This window comes from Ranitomeya variabilis, chromosome 1, assembly GCF_051348905.1.
Source record: "Ranitomeya variabilis isolate aRanVar5 chromosome 1, aRanVar5.hap1, whole genome shotgun sequence".
NCBI classification, from domain to species: Eukaryota; Metazoa; Chordata; class Amphibia; order Anura; family Dendrobatidae; genus Ranitomeya; species Ranitomeya variabilis.
The window spans coordinates 910,607,119-910,631,742 of NC_135232.1; the positions used below are offsets into that span (position 1 = coordinate 910,607,119).

The 24,624-nt window shown below is 41.2% G+C and overlaps 1 protein-coding gene across 1 annotated transcript in view; it reads right to left on the reverse strand.

The window, feature by feature from the left end:
- The window catches only part of PRDM5 (PR/SET domain 5), a 522,790-nt gene that overhangs the window by 86,893 nt on the left and 411,273 nt on the right, over positions 1-24,624 (reverse strand). The window lies entirely within an intron of this gene.

Genomic DNA, 24,624 nt, shown 5'->3' on the forward strand with positions numbered 1-24,624 from the left:
TCACTACACTTACAGTAAAGAACGCCGTCTGTGACAAATAAACCTTCTTTCCTGTAGACATAGAGAATGCTCGCTTGTCATCATTGCCGGTTTATGTATAAAAACATCATTAGGAGGATCTCTTGATTGTCCTTTTATTTATTTGTACATTGTAAAAAGACGTAATAAGAATTTGTTTTTTCAAAACAGAATAACGCCAAGTTTATTAATCTATCTTGGTTCTTCAGTCCACTTATTCCCTTCATTTTTAGTCACTATTATCTGCACTCGCTGTAGTTCAATTAATGTCCTGTTTATATACCCACAATTTTACACAGTATTATAAATGTGGCCTGACTAGTGACTTAAATAGAGGAAAAATATGTTCTTGTAATGAGCTGTGCCTCTTTTAATGCATCCCATGATTTTATTTGCCTTGGAAAATAAGTGCATGACTTTACATTTATCTACATTGAAATTCAATTGCCATTTCTCAAACCAAGACTCCAGCTTACAAAAATGCCTATGCAATATTAAATTATTCTCCACTGTGTTGATTACCTTTTAGCGTTTAGTATCTGCAGATATTGAAATTTTACTCTGTATGCCCTCTACAGGGCCAGTAATATTAATGTTAAAAAGAAAAGGTCCAGTACTGATCCCTGTAAACTGAAACCCAATCAGAGTATGTTCAATCATTATCACCCTTTGTTTCCTATCACAGAGCCAGTTGTTAAACAATTACATATTTTTTTCCCTGGTCTCACTGCTCTCATTTTGTGTATCAACCTTTTATGTGGCACTGTATCAAATGCCTTTGGGAATTGCATATACAAAACATTCAGGACATTACCCTGCTTCATTCTGGAACTTCCCTCCTCACAGAATCTGATCAGTTTAATCAAACAGGACCAATCACTCATAAACACATGTTGATGGTGGGTTTTGAGGTTATTCTTATTGAAATACTCTCTTAGAAAACCCTCAAAGATTTTACTCACAGTAGAAACTTATAGACCTATTGTTTCCAAGCTTAGATTATATCCTCTTTTTAAAAATTGGTACTAGATTTGCTATGCTTCAGTCCTGTGTAGTGTTGAGCATTCCGATACCGCAAGTATCGGGTATCGGCCGATCCTTGCGGTATCGGAATTCCGATACCGAGATCCGATATTTTTGTGGTATCGGGTATCGGAATCGGAAGTCCCCACAGTGCTAAAATCACTATAATGTAAAGTGGGCGGTGCGTGGGCGGAGACTGCGTGTCTCTGTGCGGGCGGGGTCTGTGCGGGCCTGCCAGGGATCTCATTCTATGCGGCCGGCGCTGTATGCCCAGGCTTGATGCGGCGTGGGAGGGCTCTGCGGCGTGCTGGGGGGGTCTATGCGGCGTGAGGGGGGGTCTATGCGGCGTGAGGGGCTCTCTGCGGCGTTCTGGGGCGTCTATGCGGCGTGCTGGGGGATCTATGCGGCGTGAGGGGCTCTCTGCGGCGTTCTGGGGCGTCTATGCGGCGTGCTGGGGGATCTATGCGGCGTGAGGGGCTCTCTGCGGCGTTCTGGGGCGTCTATGCGGCGTGCTAGGGGGTCTATGCGGCGTGCTGGGGGGTCTATGCGGCGTGCTGGGGGGTCTATGCGGCATGCTGGGGGGTCTCTGCGGCGTGGGGGGGGTCTCTGCGGCGTGGGGGCGGGTCTCTGCGGCGTGGGGGGGGTCTCTGCGGCATGCGGGGGTCTCAGTGCGGGCATCGTCCGATGGGACTACAAGTCCCATCGGGCTATGCCTGCTACACTGACAGTGATTGACACATTAGCCAATGATGGGACAGTAGTAGTCCCATCATCCGGCTAATGTGTTGAATGAAAAAAAAATAAAAATACTCCATACATACATTCTACATACATAAATACATATAGACATACAGTACATTCATACATTACATACATGACATACATTACATTAAACATAGATTACATACTCACCATTACTTGTCATTTTGATCCCCGAAGCCAGTGTCATCTATAAAAAATGTGAAAAAAACAAACAACCAATATACTCCCTGTCCGCAGAAATCCACGAGTGTCCCACGACGATCTCCCGTGGAGAGCAGCAGCATCAAATAATGCGACCGCTCTCTAGGGGCTCAGAAACACAATGACGGGAGGAAGGTATCCTTCCGCCACTGTATTCCTCCGCCGCTGTAAAAAAAAAAGTCCCTAGTCTCACTTTATGGCATTGCTGTATGAGACATTTTCCCATGCAGCAATTATATAAAGTGACACTTTGAACTCAGGTAACCTCAGTGATGCACTGCAGGAGCCATTGTCTCCTGTCAGTGTGTCACTGAGGGTCCTATAGAGCAGTGACGTCACCCGATGTCACTGTTCTATAGGGGAGATCGTCGTGGGACACTCGTTATTAATTGGACTACGGCGGACAGGTAGTATGCGGTTTATTATTTTACGTTTTTTGCAGGCGCTGAAGTATGGTAAGTATGGTGAAATGAAGAATATTAAAATACTTTTTCCTAATGTGTGCGTGTTTTATTAACCCTTTTCTTACTATTGGATTAATAACGGATAGGCGTCTTATTGACGCCTCTCCGTTATTAACCCGGCTTAATGTCACCTTACGATAGCAAGGTGACATTAACCCCTTATTACCCCATATCCCACCGCTACACGGGAGTGGGAAGAGAGGGGCTAAGTGCCGGAATTGGCGCATCTTACGGCTGCGCCATTTTCGGGGCGGCTGCGGACTGGTATTTGTAGCCGGGGGGGGGGGCAATATCCATGGCCCCTCTCTAGGCTATGAATATCAGCCCGCAGCTGTCTGCGTAGCCTTTCTGGCTATAAAATATAGGGGGACCCCACGTCATTTTTTTTGGGGGTCCCCCTATTTTAATAGCCAGTAAAGGCTACGCAGACAGCTGCGAGCTGATATTCATAGCAGGCTACAAATATTGGCCCCCGGCCGTCGGCTTTCCCCCTCTGGCGCAGAAAATTGCGCGAGAGCCCACGCCGTTTTTTTCCATTTTTTTTTTTTAAATTCAACGCTCATAAAGGCCTCTTTCACCCTTGCGTCAGTACGGGTCCGTCGCTATGCGTCGAGCCGACGTACCGACGCACGTTCTGAAATTTGTACACGACGTGGGCAGCGGATGCAGTTTTTCAACGCATCCACTGCCCATTCTGAAGTGCGGGGAGGAGGGGGCAGAGTTTCTGCTGCGCATGCGCAGTAGAAAATGGCAGACGCGACGGACAAAAAAACGTTCACTTGAACGTTTTTTCGTGCCGACGGTCCGCCAAAACTCGACGGATCCGTTGCAGAACGGACGCGACGTGTGGCCATTCGTCGCGATCCGTCGCTAATACAAGTCTATGGGGAAAAAAAATGCATCCTGCGAGCACATTTGCAGGATCCGTTTTTTTCCGCCAGATCCGTTTTTTCAGTCGGATCCGTTGTTTTCCGCCAGATCGGTTTTTTTTCCACCGGATCCGTTTTTTTCCGCTAGATCCGTATTTTTTCCGCCGGATCTGTTTTTTCCTGCCGGATCCATTTTTTTCTGCCAGATCCGTTTTTTCTCATAGAGTTGTAATAGCGCCGGATTGCGCCTGATGGCCACACATTTCATCCGTTTTTTGCAGGATTCGTAAAAAAAAACTTTCCGCCGGACGGAAAACTCATAGGAACGTTTTTTGTCCGTTATTTTTCATGCATGTTTCCATTCAAATCATGCACATTTTCCGTTTATTTATTTTCCAAAAACCTCATCAAAACCTGCATCAAAACTAAACTGCATGAAAAACCGCACCAAAAACCTGCATCAAAAACCGCACCAAAAACCTGCAGCAAAAAAAACACCAAAAACTGCATCAAAAACTGAACCAAAAACTACATCAAAAACCGCACCAAAAACATGCAGCAAAAAAGCACCAAAAACTGCATCAAAAACCGCATCAAAAACTGCACCAAAAACCGCACCAAAAACCTGCAGCAAAAAGCACCAAAAACTGCATCAAAAACCGCATAAAAAACTGCACCAAAAACTGCATCAAAAACCGCACCAAAAACCTGCATCAAAAAAAGCACCAAAAACTGCATCAAAAACTGAACCAAAAACTACATCAAAAACCGCACCAAAAACATGCAGCAAAAAAGCACCAAAAACTGCATCAAAAACCGCATCAAAAACTGCACCAAAAACAGCACCAAAAACCTGCAGCAAAAAGCACCAAAAACTGCATCAAAAACCGCATAAAAAACTGCACCAAAAACCTGCATCAAAAACCGCACCAAAAACCTGCAGCAAAAAAACACCAAAAACTGCATCAAAAACTGAACCAAAAACTACATCAAAAACCGCACCAAAAACATGCAGCAAAAAAGCACCAAAAACTGCATCAAAAACCGCATCAAAAACTGCACCAAAAACCGCACCAAAAACCTGCAGCAAAAAGCACCAAAAACTGCATAAAAAACTGCACCAAAAACTGCATCAAAAACCGCACCAAAAACCTGCATCAAAAAAAGCACCAAAAACTGCATCAAAAACTGAACCAAAAACTACATCAAAAACCGCACCAAAAACATGCGGTTTTTGATGTAGTTTTTGGTTCAGTTTTTGATACAGTTTTTGGTGCTTTTTTTGATGCAGGTTTTTGGTGCGGTTTTTGATGCAGTTTTTGGTGCAGTTTTTGATGCGGTTTTTGATGCAGTTTTTGGTGCTTTTTGCTGCAGGTTTTTGGTGCGGTTTTTGATGTAGTTTTTGGTTCAGTTTTTGATGCAGTTTTTGGTGCTTTTTTTGCTGCAGGTTTTTGGTGCGGTTTTTAATGCAGTTTTTGGTGCAGTTTTTGATGCGTTTTTTGATGCAGTTTTTGGTGCTTTTTGCTGCAGGTTTTTGGTGCGGTTTTTGATGCAGTTTTTGGTGCAGTTTTTGATGCGGTTTTTGATGCAGTTTTTGGTGCTTTTTTGCTGCACCAAAAACCTGCAGCAAAAAACACCAAAAACTGCATCAAATACTGCACCAAAAACTGCATCAAAAACCTGCAGCAAAAAAGCACCAAAAACTGCATCAAAAACGGCATCAAAAACCTGCAGCAAAAAAAGCACCAAAAACAGCACCAAAAACCTGCAGCAAAAAAAGCACCAAAAACTGCATCAAAAACCGCATCAAAAAGCTACATCAAAAACAGCACCAAAAACTGCACCAAAAACCTGCAGCAAAAAAGCACCAAAAACTGCATCAAAAACTGAACCAAAAACTACATCAAAAACCGCACCAAAAACATGCGGTTTTTGATGCAGTTTTTGGTGCTTTTTTGCTGCATGTTTTTGGTGCGGTTTTTGATGTAGTTTTTGGTTCATTTTTGATACAGTTTTTGGTGCTTTTTTTGATGCAGGTTTTTGGTGCGGTTTTTGATGCAGTTTTTGGTGCAGTTTTTGATGCGGTTTTTGATGCAGTTTTTGGTGCGGTTTTTGATGTAGTTTTTGGTTCAGTTTTTGATGCAGTTTTTGATGCTTTTTTTGCTGCAGGTTTTTGGTGCGGTTTTTGATGCAGTTTTTGGTGCAGTTTTTGATGCGGTTTTTGATGCAGTTTTTGGTGCTTTTTTGCTGCACCAAAAACCGCACCAAAAACCTGCAGCAAAAACACCAAAAACTGCATCAAATACTGCACCAAAAACTGCATCAAAAACCTGCAGCAAAAAAGCACCAAAACCTGCATCAAAAACGGCATCAAAAACCTGCAGCAAAAAAAGCACCAAAAACCTGCAGCAAAAAAAGCACCAAAAACTGCATCAAAAACCGCATCAAAAAGCTACATCAAAAACAGCACCAAAAACTGCATCAAAAACCGCATTAAAAACTGCACCAAAAACCTGCAGCAAAAAAGCACCAAAAACTGCATCAAAAACGGCATCAAAAACCTGCAGCAAAAAAAGCACCAAAAACTGCATCAAAAACCTCAACAAAAAGCTACATAAAAACAGCACCAAAAACTGCATCAAAAACCGCACCAAAAACCTGCAGCAAAAAAAGCACCAAAAACTGCATCAAAAACTGAACCAAAAACTACAACAAAAACCGCACCAAAAACATGTAGCAAAAAAGCACCAAAAACTGCATCAAAAAACGCATCAAAAACTGCACCAAAAACTGCATCAAAAACCGCACCAAAAACCTGCAGCAAAAAGCACCAAAAACTGCATCAAAAACCGCATCAAAAATTGCACCAAAAACTGCATCAAAAACCGCACCAAAAACCTGCAGCAAAAAAGCACCAAAAACTGCATCAAAAACTGCATCAAAAACAGCACCAAAAACCTGCAGCAAAAAAGCACCAAAAACTGCATCAAAAACCGCATCAAAAAGCTACATCAAAAACAGCACCAAAACCTGCATCAAAAACCGCATCAAAAACTGCACCAAAAACTGCATCAAAACCTGCATAAAAAACTGGTGCAGTTTTGATGCGATTTTTGATGCAGTTTTTGCTGCAGGTTTTTGGTGCGGTTTTTGATGCAGTTTTTGGTGCAGTATTTGATGCAGTTTTTGGTGCTTTTTTTGCTCCAGCTTTTTGATGCGGTTTTTGATGCAGTTTTTGGTGCAGTTTTTGATGTGGTTTTTGATGCAGTTTTTGGTGCTTTTTTGCTGCAGGTTTTTGGTGCGGTTTTTGATGCAGTTTTTGGTGCAGTTTTTGATGTGGTTTTTGATGCAGTTTTTGGTGCTTTTTTGCTGCAGGTTTTTGGTGCGGTTTTTGATGCAGTTTTTGGTGCTGTTTTTGATGTAGCTTTTTGATGCGGTTTTTGATGCAGTTTTTGGTGCTTTTTTTGCTGCAGTTTTTTGGTGCTGTTTTTGATGCAGTTTTTGGTGCAGTTTTTGGTGCTGTTTTTGATGTAGCTTTTTGATGCGGTTTTTGATGCAGTTTTTGGTGCTTTTTTTGCTGCAGTTTTTTGCTGCAGTTTTTTGGTGCGGTTTTTGATGCAGTTTTTGATGCAGTTTTTGGTGCTTTTTTGTTGCAGGTTTTTGGTGCGGTTTTTGATGCAGTTTTTGGTGCGGTTTTTGATGCAGTTTTTGGTGCGGTTTTTGATGCAGGTTTTTGGTGCGGTTTTTGATGCTGTTTTTGATGCAGGTTTTTGGTGCGGTTTTTCATGCAGTTTTGATGCAGGTTTTGATGAGGTTTTTGGAAAATAAATAAACGGAAAATGTGCATGATTTGAATGGAAACATGCATGAAAAATAACGGACAAAAAACGTTCCTATGAGTTTTCCGTCCGGCGGAAAGTTTTTTTTAACGAATCCTGCAAAAAACGGATGAAATGTGTGGCCATCAGGCGCAATCCGGCGCTATTACAACTCTATGAGAAAAAACGGATCTGGCGGAAAAAAATGGATCCGGCAGGAAAAAACGGATCTGGCGGAAAAAAAACGGATCTGGTGGAAAAAAACGGATCCGGTGGAAAAAACAGATCTGGCAGAAAAAAACGGATCCAATGTAAAAAAAACGGATCTGGCGGAAAAAACGGATCCGGTGGAAAAAAACCGATGTGGCGGAAAACAACGGATCCGACTGAAAAAACGGATCTGGTGGAAAAAAACGGATCCGGTGGAAAAAAAACAGATCTGGCAGAAAAAAACAGATCCAATGTAAAAAAACCGGATCTGGCGGAAAAAAACGGATCCGGTGGAAAAAAACCGATCTGGCGGAAAACAACGGATCCGACTGAAAAAACGGATCTGGCGGAAAAAAACGGATCCTGCAAATGTGCTCGCAGGATGCATTTTTTTTCCCCATAGACTTGTATTAGCGACGGATCGCGACGAATGGCCACACGTCACGTCCGTTCTGCAACGGATCCGTCGAGTTTTGGCGGACCGTCGGCACGAAAAAACGTTCAAGTGAACGTTTTTTTGTCCGTCGCGTCTGCCATTTTCTACTGCGCATGCGCAGCAGAAACTCTGCCCCCTCCTCCCCGCACTTCAGAATGGGCAGTGGATGCGTTGAAAAACTGCATCCGCTGCCCACGTCGTGTACAAATTTCACAACGTGCGTCGGTACGTCGGCTCGACGCATATCGACGGACCCGTACTGACGCAAGGGTGAAAGAGGCCTTTATGAGCGTTGAATTTAAAAAAAAAAAAAATGGAAAAAAACGGCGTGGGCTCCCGCGCAATTTTCTGCGCCAGAGGGGGAAAGCCGACGACCGGGGGCCAATATTTGTAGCCTGCTATGAATATCAGCTTGCAGCTGTCTGCGTAGCCTTTACTGGCTATTAAAATAGGGGGACCCCCCCAAAAAATGACGTGGGGTCCCCCTATATTTTATAGCCAGAAAGGCTACGCAGACAGCTGCGGGCTGATATTCATAGCCTAGAGAGGGGCCATGGATATTGGCCCCCCCCCCGGCTACAAATACCAGTCCGCAGCCGCCCCGAAAATGGCGCATCCATAAGATGCGCCAATTCCGGCACTTAGCCCCTCTCTTCCCACTCCCGTGTAGCGGTGGGATATGGGGTAATAAGGAGTTAATGTCACCTTGCTATCGTAAGGTGACATTAAGCCGGGTTAATAACGGAGAGGCGTCAATAAGACGCCTATCCGTTATTAATCCAATAGTAAGAAAAGAGTTAATAAAACACGCACACATTAGGAAAAAGTATTTTAATATTCTTCATTTCACCATACTTACCATACTTCAGCGCCTGCAAAAAACGTAAAATAATAAACCGCATACTACCTGTCCGCCGTAGTCCAATTAATAACGAGTGTCCCACGACGATCTCCCCTATAGAACAGTGACATCGGGTGACGTCACTGCTCTATAGGACCCTCAGTGACACACTGACAGGAGACAATGGCTCCTGCAGTGCATCACTGAGGTTACCTGAGTTCAAAGTGTCACTTTATATAATTGCTGCATGGGAAAATGTCTCATACAGCAATGCCATAAAGTGAGACTAGGGACTTTTTTTTTTACAGCGGCGGAGGAATACAGTGGCGGAAGGATACCTTCCTCCCGTCATTGTGTTTCTAAGCCCCTAGAGAGCGGTCGCATTATTTGATGCTGCTACTCTCCACGGGAGATCGTCGTGGGACACTCGTGGATTTCTGCGGACAGGGAATATATTGGTTGTTTGTTTTTTTCACATTTTTTATAGATGACACTGGCTTCGGGGATCAAAATGACAAGTAATGGTGAGTATGTAATCTATGTTTAATGTAATGTATGTCATGTATGTAATGTATGAATGTACTGTATGTCTATATGTATTTATGTATGTAGAATGTATGTATGGAGTATTTTTATTTTTTTCATTCAACACATTAGCCGGATGATGGGACTACTACTGTCCCATCATTGGCTAATGTGTCAATCACTGTCAGTGTAGCAGGCATAGCCCGATGGGACTTGTAGTCCCATCGGACGATGCCCGCACTGAGACCCCCGCACGCCGCAGAGACCCCCCCCACGCCGCAGAGACCCCCCCCCACGCCGCAGAGACCCCCCCACGCCGCAGAGACCCCCCCCACGCCGCAGAGACCCCCCAGCATGCCACAGAGACCCCCGCACGCCGCTGAGACCCCCGCACGCCGCATAGACCCCCCAGCACGCCGCATAGACCCCCCAGCACGCCGCATAGACGCCCCAGAACGCCGCAGAGAGCCCCTCACGCCGCATAGTTCCCCCAGCACGCCGCATAGACGCCCCAGAACGCCGCAGAGAGCCCCTCACGCCGCATAGACCCCCCAGCACACCGCTTAGACCCCCTCACGCCGCATAGACCCCCCCAGCACGCCGCAGAGCCCTCCCACACCGCATCAAGCCCCGGCACGCCGCATCAAGCCTGGGCATACAGCGCCGGCCGCATAGAATGAGATCCCTGGCAGGCCCGCACAGACCCCGCCCGCACAGAGACACGCAGTCTCCGCCCACGCACCGCCCACACTCTCCCCCCCCTCCAGAACCCCATATAGAAGGACAGAAAGGGCTGATTTACCGTCCGATACTTGAGTCCCATTCACTTGTATTGGTATCGGGTATCGGTATCGGATTAGATCCGATACTTTGCCGGTATCGGCCGATACTTTCCGATACCGATACTTTCAAGTATCGGACGGTATCGCTCAACCCTAGTCCTGTGGTAGAGACCATATTATCATGGAATTCTTAAATATTATAAATATTGTACAGTTAATCACAGTAGTTCACACAGTACTTCCTTTTAAATTTGCATTTACTATATCTGTGAAATTGCTTATGCAGTGTATTGGAAGTGTACAGTTGTGTTAAAAGTGTCTTCCCCCCTCCTGATTTCCTTTACTATTGCATGTTTGTCACAGTTAAATGTTTCAGATCACCAAACACATTTAAATATTTGACAAAGATAATACAAGTAAACACAAAATGCAGTTTTTAAATGAAGATCATTATTATTAAGTGAAAAATAAATCCAAACCTACATGGCTCTGTGTGAAAAAGTGATTGCCGCCCCCCCACCCCTTAAAAAATAAATTAACTGTGGTTTGTCACATTTTTGTGAAGCTGAGTTAAAATTCCTTAGCCCCACCCAGGGGTGATTACTGCTACATCTGTTCTCAATCAAGAGATCACTTAAATAGGAACTGCCTGACAAAGTGAAGTAGACCAAAAGCTCCTCAACAACTAGACATTCTGGAAGAAATGGGAAACAAAGTAATTGAAATCTATCAGTCTGGAAAAGGTTATAAAGCCATTTCTCAAGTTTTGCGACATCAGCGAAACCACAGTGATAACCATTATCAACAAATGGCGAAAACATGGAACAGTGTGAACTTTCACAGGAGTAGCCAGCTGACCAAAATTACCTCAAGAGTGCAGTGACTATTCTTCCAGAAGGTCACAGAAGACCCCACAACAACATCCAAAGAACTGCAGGCCTCATTTGCCTCAGTTAAAGTCAGTGTTCATGACTTCACCATAAGAAAGAGACTGGGCAAAAATGGCCTGCATGGCAGAGTTTAAAGACGAAAACAACTGCTGAGCAATAACAACATAAAGGCTTCTCTCAGTTTTGCCAGAAAACATCTTGTAGAGCCCCAAGAGTTTTGGGACAATACTCTATGGACTGACGAGACAAAAGTTGAACTTTTCGAGAAGGTGTAGTACCCATTACATGTGACATAGAAGTAATACAGCATTTCAGAAAAGGAACATTAAACCAAAAGTAAAATATGATGGTGGTAGTGCGGTGGACTGGGGCTGTTTTGCAGGTTCAGGACCTGAAAGACTTGCTGTGGTAAATGGACAAATGAATTCTGCTGTCTATCAAAATATCCTGAAGGAGAATGCCTGGTCACCTGTTGTGACCTCAAGCTGAAGCACACTTTGGTTATGCAGCAGGTCAATGATCCAAAACACACCAGCAAGTCCACCTCTGAATGGCTTAAGAAAAAGAAAAAATTAAGACTTTGGAGTGGCCTAGTCAAAGTCATGTCCTTAATCCGATTGAGATGCTGTGGCATGACCTTAGAAAGGCAGTTCACGTTTGGAAACCCTCCAATGTGGCAGAATTACAACAATTCTGTAAAACTGAGTAGGCCAACAGACTCATTGTGAGTTATTGCAAATGCTTGATTGCAGTTGCTGCTGCTAAGGGTGGCCCAACCAGTTATTAGGTTTATTTTAAAAAAGAAGGGATATTCCAGGCACCAAGTCACTTTTTTCCATGTGTTATTTCAACCCAAATCTTCAGAAATAGCCTCGTTGGATCACTTCTGGGTGATGCATGCATAAAGAACATGTGTTGCAAGTGTCAGGGGAGTATTTTCATGAACAGCGAGACCTGCCAGACTACGGCCATTTAATACCTTGCTGGACCCGTAGAAGTGCCAGACACCTGCACCTCCGCAAATATCAATGTAACCAATTTTATGTATTAAAACCACATCTTGAAAGAAGGATCGGGTGAGTGCTGTTTTTCTTGTTACCTTTTCTTATATAAGTTATCAGGTTTAGCTGGGCAATCACTTTTTCACACAGAGCCATGTAGGTTTGTATTTCCTTTTCTCTTAATAATAAAGACCTTCATTTAAAACTTGGATTTTGTGCTTACTTGTGCTATCAATGTCTAATATTTAAATTTATTTGGCGATCTGAAACATTTAAGTGTGACAAATATGCAACAGAATAGGAAATCAGGAAGGAGGCAAACACTTTTGAACACAACTGTATATACTCAGCAATCACCGTCTTCCTTGGTTGCAGCGTTACTCCAGTCATCTGCGTCTGAGGTATTAACAAATAAATTTATGGGTATAATAGGGAAACTATAATAGAATCAAAAGAAATAGTTGCACTGAATTCTTGGCAGGACTACTTTATTGGAACTAACAACTTCAAAGATGTACCTGATTTTATCCCTATTATCACACAATACAATGCAAATTCTAAGATCCTCTCGAACATAGTAAAGAAGCATTGGAGTATTTTAAGAGATGATAAAATCTTAGGAGGGCATATCCCTACACATCCCAGATTTGTGTATAAAAAGGCCTCAAATCTGGGAAATATGATTGCATCAACAGTTAAAAAGAAAATTTTTAAAAATCCACTACATTTTTTTCAGGACTCCTTGGAAGGTTTCTTTCCTTGCTGTAAATGTAAAATGTGCAATCTGATTCAGCCTAAAAAAACTATTTAGTATCAGCAAATACGGTATTGAATATAGATTTAAAGATTTTATTATCTGTTCAACTGTGGGAGTTATATACATTATAGGTTGCCCATGTAATAAACTCTATGTGGGACATATTAAGCGCCCATTAAATGTGAGAATGAACGAGGATAACAGGAATATTAAGAAAAAATTCACAGGCCACCCTCTATCTAAACATTTTGTCGAAAGTCATGGGGGGCTGATACATAATATTATGGATACTGGCTTGGAGATTGTGGACCCACGTTGGAGGGGAGGCAATTTTATCAAATCCATGTCCCGTGTAGAAAGTAAATGGATTTTTATGTTGGACACTATAATTCCCATAGGACTTAATATTGAGGTGGAAATTTTTGGCTTTTATTAAATTTACATTCTTTGAATTTTTGGACAGATATTTAAGGACCATTTACTTGTAGGGGAGCCATCCCTGAGGAAGGAAACCATGTTTCTGAAATGCATTGGATGATTGGTCCTTGCTACGATCCATACCTCACTCAAGTCACGCGGGTATCACGTGGTCCATTACGTCACGCAGGTCCTACTCCAGCCGCATCAACAGCTCTACCAGCACACGGAATACACAGGAACGGAGAATGCGTCGGATCCTGCTTCAGTCACATTGACTGCAGCATTGAGGTGCAGCACCGTGGAAGTGTGACAGAACCCACTTCTAACTGTAAGAAGAACTGAAAGGAGTTTGCTGCTACCGGCCGGGAAATCTCTCCAACACTTTTTTTCCTTCAATTGCTCATCTAGCAAGTTGTTAAGGAAGACATTTTATCCTCCATTGCTGAGAAGGACACCAGCCCACATGGTAATAGACAGAGAAAACTGTCTTTTTTACCATTTACACTTCTATTTTCAGGACGTTTCATTTTTGATACCAAGTGCTTTTATTCCCTTGTGCTCCCTTTTATCTATTGTAACTGTTCAAATATACTTTTGTAAAAATAGGGGAAGCCAGGCTGGTTCTCTGATTTTTTAACCTTTTTCTATTGCTTGAAAGTGTGGATTTTCAGGTACTCTCTACTGTCAATATATAGTACTATGTGACACATCTTTTATTGGTACCTGTTCTAACTGTTAAAACCCATTAAACTTCACTGTCAACAGGCATATTGTTGGTAGCACTTTGGCCATTCTAGAGTCTGAACCATTCTGCAACTCTGATCCCTCCTCTTGGTGCACATTGTTAACAGGTCATCATTTAATCTTATTTTGGGATTATCTGTGTGAATAAAACATTTTAACATTTACTCCCTCTTTGACAATACTGTGGTAAGTGTCTCATTCGCTGCTGAAAAATCTCAAACACTTGCGTCATTATTTCTATTTCTAACAGTATATACTTGCTTGCCGTCCTGTACAGTAATTACCCTTCCTACCAGTCCCTACTTTAAACTCTCCTCCAACCTTCTAGCCATTCTTTCCTGACATAGCTGCACCCCTCTCCTCTCACCTCATTGGGGTGCAGCCCATCCCTTGCATAGAAATTTAGCCAGCGAGAAGACAGCTTGGTTCTTTAGAAACCTGAAACCATCCTTCTTACACTAATTCCTGAGCGACATATTTACCTCCCTAATCCCCTGCTACCTTTCTGGCATGGTACTTGATAAAGGTAAAGGTATTTCACAGAATATTAAGTTTGAGATCCTTGCCTTAAGCTCACAGCATAATTCTTTGAATTAATTTATAAGGAACTTCCACCTACCTTTTTGCCTTTGGTGCCAATGTGCACCATGAATGCTGGGTCTTCACCAGTGTCTTTAGTCATCTTTCAACCAGATCCACGATGTATCGAATTCAAACAGCAGGAAGGCAAAACATCATGGGACAATCCTGGTCTTTGTGACAGATTGCCCTGTCTGTTCCTCTATTAATTAAATACCCCACTACCTGCAGTTGTCCAGCCTGGCCTTTGCTCCTTTTTCCCTCCTTGCTAGTGCAGATATTTCCCATTCCCATGGCTTTCAGAAGACATGCCTTGCTTCAGCAATGTTAATACTGTGCTGACATCTTCCTCATCTGAAAAGATCAGGACTAGAATCCTTGATTTTCTGTCACCCAGCTAGCTGCTTCAAAGTCCTGAATGTCCATGCAGGGGCGAACATACAATTTGTATAACCTGTGCATCCACACAGAGGTGCCAGAGAAAAAAGGATCCACTTCCACTTCAAAAGCAGAAAGAAGACTCTGTCACAGACAAATTATTGGACCGAATTGAACTCATATATTTTTCTCGCACAGTGGCACTCTGCTTGTCAACCTTTTCAACCAACTGGATAAGGCAAAGAAAACGCTGAAGTCAACTGAAATTATGACCAAGTAGTACTTCATTAAATATAAATATTAAAGATTGTCAACATTGGACAGAATATATAATAATAGAAAGGACCATTGGATCCACCCCAAAACAACTTTATATGCAAGGAAAAGGGACTAATTAGAAAAGTTCAAGTCCACCAACACAACTTGTAACCATGTAAACAGATCAAATCACAGGGATGAAAATCATCACAAGTCTTTAATTACTTGATGACAGAGAGTTTTTACTTTTATGGCCACTTTATGATTGGTTGAGTAGGTAGAAACAACATAAAACTACCTTCAATGTGGGGCTTTATTTCCGTGTGTTTCATATACTGAACAAAGAAACAATGTCATCATTCATTAATGTACAAACATTACATAGTTAGAAATACACTTTTTTTTTTTGGTCCAATATACTAATAAAAATGTTTATTGTACCGTGTAAACATCAATCAGACACTTCTAGAAAATATACTTTAGAAAAAGAGATGAAAGAGCATTTAAGCAAAACTGTATCCTGAAATAAACACAATTACTGTCAGCAGACTAAATATAATGCAGGGACATTATAAAGGGCTGCATGTATTGTATACAATTGATGTCCGAATCTATGGAGGTCAAGTAGTGAAGATCTCGTGCTGAGCAGAGATTAAAGAAGCTAAGAGGTCATCACCCTACATATCAATTTCATGAATTCACACATGGAATATTCCAAGACCTCTGTTTTTTATGTTACTCTAACACAGCTTTTATATCGAGTGGCAAGTGTGTAATTGCAATACAGAAATTGCTGGCAATGACTGCCTTGTTTTCCTAGGGTGGTCCTCACTCAACACTTCTTTTTCTACTTACAGCAGAGCCATCCAGATCGGCATTGGGTTCCCTACTGTGTGCTCTCTTTGGCAGCTGCTAGACTTAATTCAAACAGTGGAATTCCTTTTCAGCAATACTTAATGCTAATTTATTTAGACCTATGATTGCATAAGGATTGAGTTGGCACACATTAATAGTAACACATTAAGCTAAGCTTCATTTGCATGTATTTCACATTCTATCACAGTTATTTGCTAACCTTTGCAATATGAAATAGAAGATATGGTAAAAGAAGTAGGTTGTTTTTAATATAGATGGGTGAATTGCTGAAATGTGAAGAGGGTTTGAGTTGAAGTGTTGAATTTTACAAAAATAGCATGAGCCAGCAAACTAAAACTATTTGCAAGTCTGTTTATTCAAAGTGCGAAAAAATGCCCATAGCTGACCAAACTGAAGAAGATTACATCAGCCAGAAATGGCTTACATGACCTCAGTTGCATCTGCATGGGCTTCCCCACAATGCTTTGCATTTACGACATCACATGGTGCAGTGCAGAAAATCAGAAATGACTATCAGAGCCAGTATAAAACACGAGGCAAGGAATGTAGGAGCTGTTTTAGGGTGATCCAGTGCAGTGAGAGTAAATCAGAGCTCACAGCTCAGAAATAGAAATAATTGAAAGTCCTAAAACATTGGACGATTACTCCAGTAGGTGTTGTAGAAGAAGAAATGTGTATTAGTTAGCAAATCTTCAGAGATTCATTTAATCAGTGGAGAGAGATACCTGAGGTGACAGCTTGCTCTCCTGGCTTTGCAAAACCTGAATGGTTTGCCTGAGTGTTGCTTGATTTGCAAAGTTACAACATGATGAAATACAATGATGCATATTTTACTGATTACATCATGCAGCAGACAAAATGGAGCTTTGGTTGCTTTGAAATCTGCCATTATCAGCTGATGAGGGACTCATGAAGCCTCTTGAAGACGCTACTAAATTTTTTAATAGGGAGAACGGTGGCATCAACAAAGTCATCCACCTCATATTTATACTGGAAAAAAACACTCAGTAGGATGCAACAGGGAATTAAGAAAGAAGAGGGTTTGGGGGTTGTTGGGGACCCTCAAAATCAATGTTACATGCAGCAGGATGTGGAGGACTGGAATATCGGTAGCAGAAGGTGTTTGTAGGGCTGGACATTTAGTTATCCTAACCACAGACAGGACATGAGATTGACAGAGTGAAATTGATGATGATAATGATTATGGCTATGATGACTAACCATAACAGCGGGGTTTGGAAAGTGAACAACCTGGACCCTTGGTCATGATGGCTAGCATGGAAAACTGCATGCTCCATTTATTGTGGGATAAAAGTTGTATTTTTAGTATCAAGCAAAAGTATGACTAGTGGATAGCCATGCAAAAAAGGGGAACTTTACCAGGAAAAGCATCATTCTCTGTTCATCTGACCAGAAGACCCCCTCTTTGCTCCCCACAGAACCAAGAATTCCTCATCCTCACTTTTCCCAGTGCTATGACTACAGCAAGTAGCCAAGGCAACAGCATCAATTACTATATACATGATATTATGTACTAAAGCTTTATCTGATTCTGTGCCAACCTGACGCACATCAGCAAAAATGTAACACCTGAATAGCCAGGTTAATATCTCATTTTTATTTACATATGGCTGATGGCAATGATTAGAGCGCATGTGGCATTTTGCAGCCAAGCCATTGTTCTCCACACTGTACTGCTGCTACCATTGCTGATGCCCCTGACCAAAAGGTCATCTCCTGCCTATCCATCTATATTGCCTATCTGCTATATTTTGAATGTGCGACTGTTACTGCTGGTATTGACCATGTCCCATCATATCTGAACCTTGCGGTTACTGCCACTGCCGATAGGCAGCCACATTTCTCCTGTCTGAACATTATGCACTAGAGTTATACTGTACTACTGTTGCCAAGGCTTCTAGTGCTGACCCTACACAGATATACATTGCCTTTTATGTCCCATCATTTTTATACCGTGCAGTTATAAACATTTCCTGCTTCTCCGTAGCGTTCTATAGCTATTATGTACTGCTGCTGGGCACCCTTCCCTGTATAGGGTAAATAAATCTGAAATAGATCCAAAAATGGGATTATTTTTTCCCATCTTTCTAAGGAGCCATTGCTTCTTCTCTTTCTAAACTACAAACCCATTACTGCTTTTAAAAAAAAGTCGTTATTTTTGGAAGTATTGTTAAAAATCTGTAGTATCTTCATTTAACAAATAACGATAATTTTTGGGCCCTTACTTTTCAATAAATCATGGCTTCTACCATGTACATTGACTATATAAACAGCGGCAATGCAATCATCTGCCTCCAAAAAGTTATAATTTTGAAATCATTTTCACATTTAAAAGCATAAATAATCTATGCACTGTGTTAATAAACAGTTTATTGCTTTTCACCGCTTACCTTTTGTTTACTCAGCCATATTTGATAATAATAAATAACACTAATATTTTTTTTTCTAATATTCCACAGCACTTTATAAATTAGACAATGAGGTCATAGACATTACTATGGCTATGCATTATAGGAGGTTCGACATAGTCCTAGGAGACCTCAGATTATTGCACACATCTTTTCTGAGCCATTAGAGGCTCTGTAGTATTTGCAATTCATAGTGAATTAATTTTTTTTTAGAAATTCTGCAAAGCTGGTGAATACAAATTTCACACCATTTGGTCATCTTTCAAGCTTATCTGTTTAAAATTGCTTAAATTGTTTATGAATAATGTTGAGCGATACCGTCCGATACTTGAAAGTATCGGTATCGGATAGTATCGGCCGATACCCGAAAAGTATCGGATATCGCCGATACCGATACCCGATACCAATACAAGTCAATGGGACACCAAGTATCGGAAGGTATCCTGATGGTTCCCAGGGTCTGAAGGAGAGGAAACTCTCCTTCAGGCCCTGGGATCCATATTACTGTGTAAAATAAAGAATTAAAATAAAAAATATTGATATACTCACCTCTCCGGAGGCCCCTGGACATCACCGCTGGTAACCGGCAGTCTTCTTTGCTTAAAATGAGCACGTTTAGGGCCTTCCATGACGTCACGGCTTCTGATTGGTCGCGTGGCGCTCATGTGACCGCCACACAACCAATCACAAGCCGCGACGTCATTCTCAGGTCCTAAATTCCTAGAATGAGGAGTTTAGGGCCTGAGAATGACGTTAGGGCTGACCAAGCAGGGCCATTAAGGATTTTATAGGCTAATGATAGGAGGTCAGAGGGCACAAATTATTACACATACTAATAAATAAAGACTTAAACCTGATTATGGTGTACTACTGCAGTGCCATAGCACAAGTGGATTTCTTGCAGAAATTTCCTGAAGAAAACCGGAAATTTTCTGCAAGAAATCCACATTTTTTTTTGCGTTTTTTTTTTCTCGTTTTTTTCGCGTTTTTTTTAGCATTCTGCAAGCGTAATTAGCTTGCAGAATGCTAAAGTTTTCCAAGCGATCTGTAGCATCGCTTGGAAAACTGACTGACAGGTTGGTCACACTTGTCAAACATAGCGTTTGACAAGTGTGACCAACTTTTTACTATAGATGCTGCTTGTGCAGCATCTATAGTAAAAGATAGAATGTTTAAAAATAATTAAAAAAAAAAAAAAATGCTTATACTCACCTGCAGACCTCAGCGGCGTCCGTTCCGTATAGATGGTGTGCGCGCGCAGGACCTTCCATTACGTCGCGGTCACGTGAGCGGTCACATGACCGGTCTCGACCAATCACAGGACCGTGACGTCATCACAGGTCCTTCACCGCACACCAGCTACAGGAACCGAAGCGGCAGCATGCAGCTGAGAGGCGGGAAGACATCGAAGGTGGGTATAGGACTATTTTTTATTTTAATTCTTTTTTTTTTACCACTTATATGGTGCCCAGTCCGTGGAGGAGAGTCTCCTCTCCTCCACCCTGGGTACCAACCGCACATAATCTGCTTACTTCCCGCATGGTGTGCATAGCCCCGTGCGGGAAGTAAGCAGATCAATGGACTCCTAGGTGTGCGGAATCCCCGCAATTCCGCATTTTTAATGAACATGTTGCTTTTTTTTCCGCGATGCGATTTTTTCGCGGAAAAAATCGCAACATTTGCACAAAAAATGCGGAATACACTGTAAATAATAGGAGGCATAGGTTAGCGTTTTTTTCGCGTTTTTATCACGTTTTTATAGCGAAAAAACGCGAAAAACCACGAAAAATGTGCACATGGCCTGACTGTTAATTTACTTATCTGTGATATACTGCAGTAATAACACCATAACCCCTCACAGGAGGAGTCCAAAACATACCCAGCAGATAATGACTATGTATCACAGCCAGGATTTGCTTCTTATCAGATCTCCATGCAGGACTATTAACCTGTTAGATGCCACAGCGCGACAAACTCCTGGTGCTTGGGGGGCCAAACCTGAACAGTAACATGGACTTCCTGGTGAGGTCCATGTTTGGTATCCATGCCCGAGCAGTAGGTGTTTGGTACGGACGCCGAACTTTACTTTTCGGGTTCACCCATCTCTACTTATTTTACGCAATAAAATTAAATTTAATTATGTAAAAATCGTGCGTTTTGATTTTTTGCTTTTATTTTTAGATTCTGCCTCTCACAGTTGAAGTGTATCTACAATAAATATTACAGACCTCTCCATTCTTTTTAGTTGAGAAAATTTGCAATATCGGCATTTTATCAAGTACTTATTTTTTCTACTGTAGATATTTACTCAATATGTTGCAAAATTATAAAACTTTTTCTTGAAGTGTATCTTTAAAGGGAACCTGTCACCAGGAATAATGCTGTTAACTTGCAGATATGTGGTTAATCTGCAGGTTAACAGCATTATACTGTCCGGCGCCTGCCTACAGCTGAATGCAGAGAGGAGAAAATCATCTTTATTCTCCCCGCCAGCATTCGTTATTCAGTCATAGGAGCAGTGCGGGTTAAGTCACCGCTCTGAGTGTACAGAGAGTCCGCTGTAACCACATCCCTGGCCCTGACTGATACTGGCTCTACATTGTGGTTACAGCGACCGCTCTGTATTTTCAAAGCGGTGATAGAACCAGCACCTGAGCGGCCCCCGTTACTTCCCTTTAAGGTGAATTTTCGCTAGATTAATAAGGGGAGAGATGTTTCATATTTTTATGCTACCTTCATTTAAAAGTGAACTGCTTCAAGATATGACCTGATTTAAATTAACAAATTAAACAATGTAATGGAAAACTTGTTTCTCCAATAAAATTGCCCTAAGTTTTTAAAGATATTTCTCAATAAAATCTATTTTTAATGCGTTAGGCAGTTCCTGGTCATAACATTGGATTAAATGCTTCATAGGGTTATTAGGGCTGCTGGTTCTCTCTTCCTTACAGCAAACTCCACCTTTATAATGAATGTTACAATAGAATAAATTTTTAGGTACAAAAAATACTAATATATTTTTAGCCTGACAATATTTATTCAGTTTCATTCCTTATTGTTTATTATCGCTTTGTGGAAAGAAAAAAAAATAAAAACAGTAAAATAAATGGGTTAATTAAAACAGTTAAGAAACTTTATGGTGTTGAAAAATGAACAAACTGCTTTAGAATATGTTTTTCATTATGTAGACAGATGGGAAAATGTTCAAAAAGGAGATAATTAGATTTAGTCTCTGTTCCCCAAGATAAAGCATACAAATATGCTTGTTTGAAACAATTCAAGGCTTTGTGTTTAAAGGTAATAGAAAAGGAAATAACTTATCTAAAGGGCCTATGAAACACTCTATTCCCATTCCAGCTGAGAACCTGGAGACCTCCTAAGCGCTAAACAGATTGAGGGTCATCCAAAAGGGGCAAGAGCTTATGACAAAAGCATGTCAGAATGTAAGTAGAGGTACTCCATATGACCAAGAAATCATACAGACTCTGGTTTCAGAGGCCGTGCTTTTCTCTGCCCTTTGACATAACATGACATTCTGAGGAAGTCAAAAGAACCTGAGTCAATTATTTTTAAGCAGCAGTAAAAAGGTAACTTCTTATTGCAGAGCATAAAGATAAGAAATATTTTTAGGTTCATATGTATTATTTTGTTACACTGGAAAGTTAAGATGATGCTTCCATCTTCTATTGATTGTATCAATTATGTGGTCATATTAACCTCATGGTGTCAAAAAGTTAGACCTCTTAAAATTAGGACAGGTCCGGGTAATATTAACGTAGTGTATGTACTATGAGCGGACAAACTTGCACAAGTTAAAATCTCTTATGAAGACAAAAAAAGTAAAAAGTAAAAAAAAAAGTTTTTTTTTTAAATTTAAAAAAAAAGTTGAGTCACCTCAACTTTTTCCAATTCATAAATAAAGAAAAAAATTATATGCCCATGTACTCAAAATGCAATCTTATTCAACTGAGTAAAGTAGCACCACAGTAAAAATGACCATATCCTAGACATCTACCAAATAAGCGTTGTCAGGCTACTATGATTAACTAAAATAAAACTTTGAAGCTTATAACATAACAATAATTATATGATTATTGTACAATTAACAGGAATTGACGGGTATAATCTTGTAATCCTTTCTTCAAAATTTATAATATACACAGTTTGCAAACTTTAGCACATATTGCACTTTGCAAACTTCATAAACTTTAGCACTTATAGCACTTTAAATGATATAATCTATTTATATGTGAAATAACTGTCAATTTATTTATGCATAATTATGTTTAACACTTTTTTCATTTATACAACTTATTGATATGAGCAATAATTACATCACTTCATCTCTCTGTATAATTTTCCTCACATTGTCTAATATTTGTCACAGCGTTTTACTGAACTATTTAATAGGAATATGAAGGGAAAGTCTGATACATCCATGTGATACATCAGCAGTGTGTGTGAATGCCCATTTGACGCCTGTTTTCCATTTATCCTTATCCGTTATCTACACTCTCAATGGTGTGTCAGAGTGGTAGCGGTGTGTACTGCTGTCCCTATGCAGGCACATTATTCACATAGTAATAGGGGAGAGTTTGGTGACATCCAAACATCCAAAGGTCCAGAGACAGAGCAGGATACGACATCATGGCTCCATCACAACGGACACAGATTTATCATTCTATAGGCTGGAAGAATACAGATCTGTTCCACTGACCATCACAAAACCATGGATATGCTTGGAAAAAGCCAGGATTGGGACCCGCCGGTTGCCTGGTTCCATGGAGATGTTTGGAGAAGCCAGGTTGTTACCCTCCTTTCAAGTGGCTTGGATCTCAATGTACTGTCATCTTATTAAACTTGTTGTTACCTCCTCTCTGTATGTGCCACAGGTGGTGTATTTGGCTGTGGAAGCTCTGAATTATCAGCTGCTCTTATACCGGTGAGTCAGCTGAAGGGAGAGACTCTGTACTGTGCACTGTTTTGGGGTTGTTATCTGCCTGTTTTGTTGCTCAATAAAGCATTGCCATACTGTTTTACTCTCACCTTGTGTTGAGTAGCACTGTGCCCACTTTAAAAGGAGAGCAGGTGTTTAGAGTGACGATTCCTGGTCCATGCGGTTTAGGCTAGCGGAGAGGGTGCGTCAACAAATGTTATCTAACATACTGCCATGAAATCATCCCTGGTGCATGTTTATATATTTTAGATACTTATTTTGTATATATTGTAACTGCCTCTAAAATACAAAAAAATATGAACTTACCCGCTATAGATACTTAATTCATTTTTGTAAAAGTTGTACCTTTTATTAAGCTATATTGGATCATACAGTTGTGGCCAAAAGTATAGACACCCCTGCAATTCTGTCAGATAATACTCAGTTTCTTCCTGAAAATGATTGCAAACACAAATTCTTTGGTATTATTATCTTCATTTAATTTGTCTTAAATGAAAAAACACAAAAAGCATTATCCTAAAGCCAAATTGGATATAATTCCACACCAAACATAAAAAAGGGGTGGACAAAAGTATTGGCACTGTTCGAAAAATCATGTGATGCTTCTCTAATTTGTGTAATTAACAGCACCTGTAACTTACCTGTGGCACCTAACAGGTGTTGGCAATAACTAAATCACACTTGCAACCAGTTGACATGGATTAAAGTTGACTCAACTTCTGTCCTGTGTCCTTGTGTGTACCACATTGAGCATGGAGAAAAGAATGAAGACCAAAGAACTGTCTGAGGACTTGAGAAACCAAATTGTGAGGTAGCATGAGCAATCTCAAGGCTACAAGTCCATCTCCAAAGACCTGAATGTTCCTGTTTCTACCGTGTGCAGTGTCATCAAGAAGTTTAAAGACCATGGCACTGTGGCTAACCTCCCTAGATGTGGACGGAAAAGAAAAATTGACAAGAGATTTCAACGCAAGATTGTGCGGATGTTGGATAAAGAACCTCGACTAACATCCAAACAAGTTCAAGCTGCCCTGCAGTCCGAGGGTACAACAGTGTCAACCCGTACTATCCGTCGACGTCTGAATGAAAAGGGACTGTATGGTAGGAGACCCAGGAAGACCCCACTTCTTACCCCGAGGCATAAAAAAGCCAGGCTGGAGTTTGCCAAAACTTAACTGAAAAAGCTTAAAATGTTTTGGAAGAATGTTCTCTAGTCAGATGAGACAAAAGTAGAGCTTTTTGGGCAAAGGAATCAACATAGAGTTTACAGGAGAAAAAAAGAGGCATTCAAAGAAACGAACACGGTCCCTACAGTCAAACATGGCAGAGGTTCCCTGATGTTTTGGGGTTGCTTTGCTGCCTCTGGCACTGGACTGCTTGACCGTG